Source organism: Gossypium hirsutum, chromosome A08 (genome assembly GCF_007990345.1).
Source record: "Gossypium hirsutum isolate 1008001.06 chromosome A08, Gossypium_hirsutum_v2.1, whole genome shotgun sequence".
Classification (NCBI taxonomy): domain Eukaryota; kingdom Viridiplantae; phylum Streptophyta; class Magnoliopsida; order Malvales; family Malvaceae; genus Gossypium; species Gossypium hirsutum.
The window spans coordinates 35,046,927-35,053,081 of NC_053431.1; the positions used below are offsets into that span (position 1 = coordinate 35,046,927).

At 39.3% G+C, this 6,155-nt stretch overlaps 1 non-coding gene across 1 annotated transcript; it reads left to right on the forward strand.

Annotated features, from left to right (window-relative positions):
* The first annotated feature begins 4,217 nt into the window (after positions 1–4,217).
* On the forward strand, positions 4,218–4,324 carry LOC121205656 (small nucleolar RNA R71). The gene has a single exon (XR_005900732.1). It is a non-coding gene; the product is annotated as a small nucleolar RNA R71 (small nucleolar RNA).
* Positions 4,325–6,155: the final 1,831 nt, after the last annotated feature.

Below are 6,155 nucleotides of genomic sequence, written 5' to 3' on the forward strand. Positions count from 1 at the left end.
TCAAAACAGATGAGGGTATTGTTGTCGCATTGCCTCCTTGGGTTCTTCTGTGGCCTCTTTTGAGCTGTGATTACACCAAAGTACCTTAACCAGTGGAATAGAATTCTTCCTTAACACTTTTACATCATGCTCTAAAATCTAAATCGGTTCCTCCTTGAAAGTTAGATCCTGCCTAACCTCAATCTCCTCTGTTGAAATGACATACGTGGGGTCAAAGCGATAGCACCTCAACATAGAGACATGGAACACATTATGAATCCGGTCTAACTCTGGAGGTAACTCAAGCTGATAGGCAACTGGTCCCACACGTTTTAGTATGCGGTAAGGCCCAATGAACCTAGGGCTTAGCTTGCCTTTTCACCCAAACCTCAGCATCATTCTCCATGGTGAAACCTTGAAAAATACTAAGTCCCCCATAGAATACTCAATCTCCTTGCATTTCAGATCCATATACGACTTCTGTCTGTCTGATGCTTCCTTTAGACGATCCTGAACTAGTCTAACTTGAGCCTTGGTATCAGAAACCAACCCAAGACCCAGAACATGCTGCTCACCCAACTCCGTCCAACATGAAGGTGTACGACACCTACGACCGTATAATGCCTCGTAAGGTTCCATCTGTATGCTAGACTGATAGCTACTATTATATGCAAACTCCACTAACGGTAAGGACTCCTTCCAACTGACCCAAAACTCAATCACACAACTCCTTAATATGTCCTCTAGTATCTGAAAAACCCTCTCTGACTGACCATCTATCTGAGGATGGAACGTAGTACTAAAATCTAACCTTGTACCCAATGCTTCATGCAGCCAGTACCCCATGCAGTCTCACTATCTCTGACACATACAGCTTAGGCAGCTTCTACAACGAGTAATCGGTACGGATTGGTATGAAATGGGCAGACTTGGTAAATCGATCCACGATGACCCATACCGAATTATTCGTAGTAGGCGTTAAGGGTAGCCCACTAGCAAAATCCATAGTTACTCTCTCCCACTTCCAAAGTGGAATCTTAATTGGCTGAAACAATTCAGAAGGTAACTGATGGTTAGCCTTAACCTGCTGGCAAGTCAAACATTTACTCACAAAATCGATAACTTTATGCTTAAGACCTAGCCACCAATATAACCCCGAAGGTCTCATTACATCTTATTCCCATCGGGATGCATAGCATAAGGACTACTATGCACTTCTCATAGTATAGACTGCCTCAAATTAGTATCCCTCAGTACACAGACTCTCCCATGGAAACACAATACCCCTTCGCTATTTAGTCTAAAATCTAAAGTTTCCTTACTCTCTATTTGACAAAAATGAGGACCCAGTGACCCATCTTAAAACTGTTTACGCTTAATCTGCTCAATCCACGTCAGTCTAACCTATAATTCAGCCAACAGACTATCATCATCAAATAAGCTAAGACGAGCAAGCATTGCGCTTAGATCCGTCATAGCCCTATGGCTCAGTGCGTCAGCCACCACATTGGCTTTACCAGGATGGTATTCAATCGAACAGTCATAGTCTTTAAGCAGCTCGATCCATCTATACTGCCTAAGATTTAACTCCTTCTGAGTGAGAAGATACTTGAGGCTTTTGTGATCTGTGTAAATGGTACACTTTTCACCGTCCAGGTAATGCCTCCAAATTTTCAGTACGAATACCACCACGGCCAATTCCAGGTCATGCGTTGGATAATTCGCCTCATGAGTTCTAGGCTAACGAGAGGCACATGCCACCTCCTTACCTTCTTTCATCAGCAAATAACCCAAACCAACATGTGATGCATCATTGTAGACAGTGAATTCTTTCCCAGACTCTGGCTATATCAAGACAGAGGCCTCAGTTAGGGCTTTCTTAAGTTTCTCAAAACTCTCTTGCTGAGCATCAGTCCAGTTAAACGACACACCCTTGCGCAACAACTTTGTTAGAGGTGCAGCAATCAATTAAAACCCCTCAATAGACCGCCTGTAATACCCTGCCAGACCTAGAAAACTTCAATTCTCAAATACCGTCATAGGCGACTTCCAATCCAAAATAGCCTTAATTTTCTGAGGGTCAACCCTAATCCTTTTAGCAGATACCACATGTCCTAGAAATGTTACCTCCTGTAACCAAAATTCGCACTTACTGGACCTGGCGTACAGTTGTTTCTCCCTCAGAATCTGTAGGATTTGGGATGAATTAAGATTGATCATACGGGCAACCTATTTTGCAGGAAATAAGTTCAAAGGACTCATACGAGCCATGTTCAATCCACAACAAAGGATCTACACATGAAGAACAAATGTTACAAATCGAAGAGTTAGATGAATTGCTTACATTTAAACCGAGGAAACACGATGAACCAAAACTACATCAGAACATGCTCAATGCTTCACAAAATCAACTTAAGGTTGGAGATAAAGTTTCATTAGATGTCACAAATCCTTCGAATTTAGGATGAATTGCCTCTACTGTACCGTATAGGAAAATGCTAAGTACCGTAAGAGAGATTTCTCCATTAGATTCAGAGGTGGCAATCCGAGGGTTTGCTGCATCTAATAGTACTTTGTCTCCAACCTTAAGTTGTTTTGGTAAAATATTGAGCTTGTCATAGCGTGGTTTTGGTCTATCGTGTGCTCTCAGTTTCTATGTCTGCCATTTATCTAATTCCTCGACTTATAGCCTTCGTCCTTCATAGATAGGTTCTTTTTTGTTATTTGAATAAGGCTCATGTATGCTTTTCAAACGTATTTCCTACAAGGAAGGTTGCACCACATGATAGCATTAGTAGAATTTCGAGCTTGAAGAGTGATTGTTTCCTCACATACACGGAGTGTGAGTTCACCTGTACTAACATCAATTATAGTTCTAGCAGTTACTAAAAAGGGCCTTCCTAAAATTAAAGGCATGTCACTATCCTTTTCGATGTCTAGAACAACAAAATCAATTGGGAATATGAATTTGTCAATTTTAACGAGTACATCTTCAATAATACCCCTAGGAAATCTGATTGTTTTGTCTACTAACTGAATGCTCATCCTAGTTTGTTTGGGTTTCCCAAGACCTAGTTGTTTAAACATCTAAGCTACCAATAACACAAGGAATCGTAAAACTCCCTGGGTCTTTTAATTTGTTGGCCAGCTTATTCTGTAGTATGGCTGAGCAAAATGCATTTAACTCCACATGTGATGCCTCATCCAACTTCCGCTTATTTGTTAAAAGCTCCTTTAAGAATTTGGTTGCGTTTGGCATCTGCGAAAGAGTTTCAATAAACGGTAAGTTGATATGTAATTTTTTTAATAATTTAAGGAATTTACCGAATTGTTCGTCTGTGCGGTTTTTCCTTGTCATATTGGGGTATGGCACATGAGGTTTGTACTATTTACTTACCGGTGTTTGTTTACTGTGGTCTACCTCACCTTTGCTTTTAGTTACCACAATTCCTTGCCTCGGTTCTAGTTCAGGTTCGACTGACCCTTCCTCATCTTGAATGGTAATTGCATTGAGTTGTTCCCTTGGGTTAGATTCAGTGTTACCCGGTAAGTTACCTTGTGGTCGTTCAGAAATCAATTTGGAGAGTTGGCCTATTTGAGTTTCAAGCCCTTGGATCGACACTTGTTGATTCTTAAGTGTTGATTCGGTATTCTGAAAGTGAGTTTCCAACACCGAGATAAACATTGTTAGCATCTCCTCAAGGTTCGACTTCTTTTCCTATTGGTAAAGTGGTTGTTGAAAACCCAGAGGATGTTGTGGCCTTTGATTCCCTTGACCACCCTACGAGAAGTTGGGATGGTTCCTCCAACCTGCATTATATGTGTTACTATATGGGTTATTTTGAGATTTAGAATTATTACCTATATATTGAACTTGTTCCTCCTCGGTGCTAGGGTTGAAGGGTTGATATTCTGTGTATGCTCCTCCTCCATTTGAATCGCACCTCATCACTGGATGTACCTGAGTAGAACCATATAAATTTTCAATCTTTTTATTTAAGAGTTCTACCTAGTTAGATAGCATAGTAACAGCATCGAGGTTGAAAACATCGGCTATTTTCATCAGTTTTGTTCTCATGACTTGCCACTGATAGTTATTCAGTGACATCTCTTTAATAAATTTGTAAGACACTTCAAGTGCTTTGTTATTGATAGTCCCACTAGCAGCTGCGTCAATCATTTGTCTAGTCGAAAGATTCAGGCCATTGTGAAATGTTTGAACTTGCAACCATAGGGGCAGCCCATGGTGAGGGCATTTTCTCAAGAGGTCCTTGTATCTCTCTCATGCATCATAGATTGTCTCTAGATCCATCTACACAAAAGAAGAGATATCACTCCTCAATTTAGCCATTTTAGCCGGGCGAAAAATATTTAAGTAAAAATTTTCGGTCATTTGTTCCCAAGTAGTGATTCACCCTCATGGTAACGAGTTCAACCACTGTTTTGGTTTGTTCTTCAATGAAAAAGGAAACAACCGAAGGCGAATGGCATCATCGAAAACGCCATTGATTTTAAAAGTGTCGCAAAATTTTAAGAAATTTGCCAAATGAGCGTTTGGGTCCTTGTCCTGCAAATCAAACTGAACAAACTGTTGGATCATTTGAATTGTGTTATGTTTCAGTTCAAAATTATTTGAAGCAATAGTAGGCCTAACTATACTTGACTAAGTTCCTGTTAAAGTAGGTTTAGCATAATCATACATAGTGCGTGGAACAGGATTCTGATTTACTGGGTCAACAGTAATCGCAGAAGGTAGCTCATTTTCCTGATTTTCAACCATCTCCTCGGTTGTGGTGTGAATGTCGTCCTCTTGCTCTTCCTCTGTGTATCTTAGGCTTCGCATTATTTCTCTTTGGTTTCTACAAGATGTGCGATCGATCTCACTATCAAAAAGTAATGGTCCCGATGGGTTTCTTCTAGTCATGCACTATAAAAACCTGCCAGAAGCAAATAAATGAAAAATTAGAAAAGAAAATAAAAATTTAAATAGCAATAAAAATAAAATGGCTAAAGTAATAAAAATCGTGTGTTCCTGATATCTTAGTTCCCCGGCAACGGCGCCAAAAACTTGATCGTGTGATGTGATACGTATAATAAGTTTTATAATTTATGAATGTTCGTTCTTGAAAACTAACTATTATCATGACAAAGGCAACCGTACCTTGTCGAACAGTAGTATAGCTTATGGCATGACCATATGTCGAACCCCAAGGAACTAAAAGTACTAGTATTAACATTCTTTTTATTATCTAGCCTAAAAATAAGGGGTTTGTTTTATCTAAAGTAATTACTAAACTAAGAATGCGTAGGAAGTAAATTGGGGAAATAAATTTTGGGAAAACTGAATGATTTGGACAATACCTAAGGGAAAAATCCACCTAGACTTCACTTGTTATTGACTCTGAATCAGATGATTTATTCACTTGACTTGATAGAAATCCATAATTTATATTATTATCTCTCTCGAGACTAACAACGTCTAACCCTAGGTTGATTAATTGAAATCTCTTTCTAATTAACTTCCTAGTGCTGCATTAACTCGATCTATGGATTCCCTTATTAGGTTTGACCTTAATCCTGCAAAATCTTGTCACCCTATCTCTAGGCGTACAATCAACTCCGCTTAATTATGTTAGATCTGCTCTTAGACAGGGACTTTTGCTCCTCTGAATAAGCACATCAATACTTGAATCAATATCCTGGAATGTTAAAGCAAGAATTAAGAATTCGTAATTAAGAACAAGTCAAATATTTATCATACAATTCATATAATACAAGATCCATCTTAGGTTTCATTCCCCATAGGTATTTAGGGGGTTTAGTTCATATTTATGAAAGAAAACATCTCAAAAGAATAACGATAACAAAACATAAAGAAAACCGAAGAACTTTTGAAGGAAATTGAAGGGAGATCTTCAATCTTGAAGGTGAATCTGGCTTTTGAGATGGATCAATCAGCTTTCTACGAGTAATTCCCTACCTCCTACTCTGTGTGTCTCTTCTAAGTGCCTCCTCAGGTGTTTAAATAGGCTTTAGAATGCCTAAAAGCTCTCAAGAGTGGCCTTTTCCAAATGAACTAAATTTGGGCCCGACAAGGACATGCCCGTGTGACACGCTCGTGTGCGATTTCTTCAATTCGTGTTCAAGGCTATTACATAGGAACGAGCGTGTGGTCT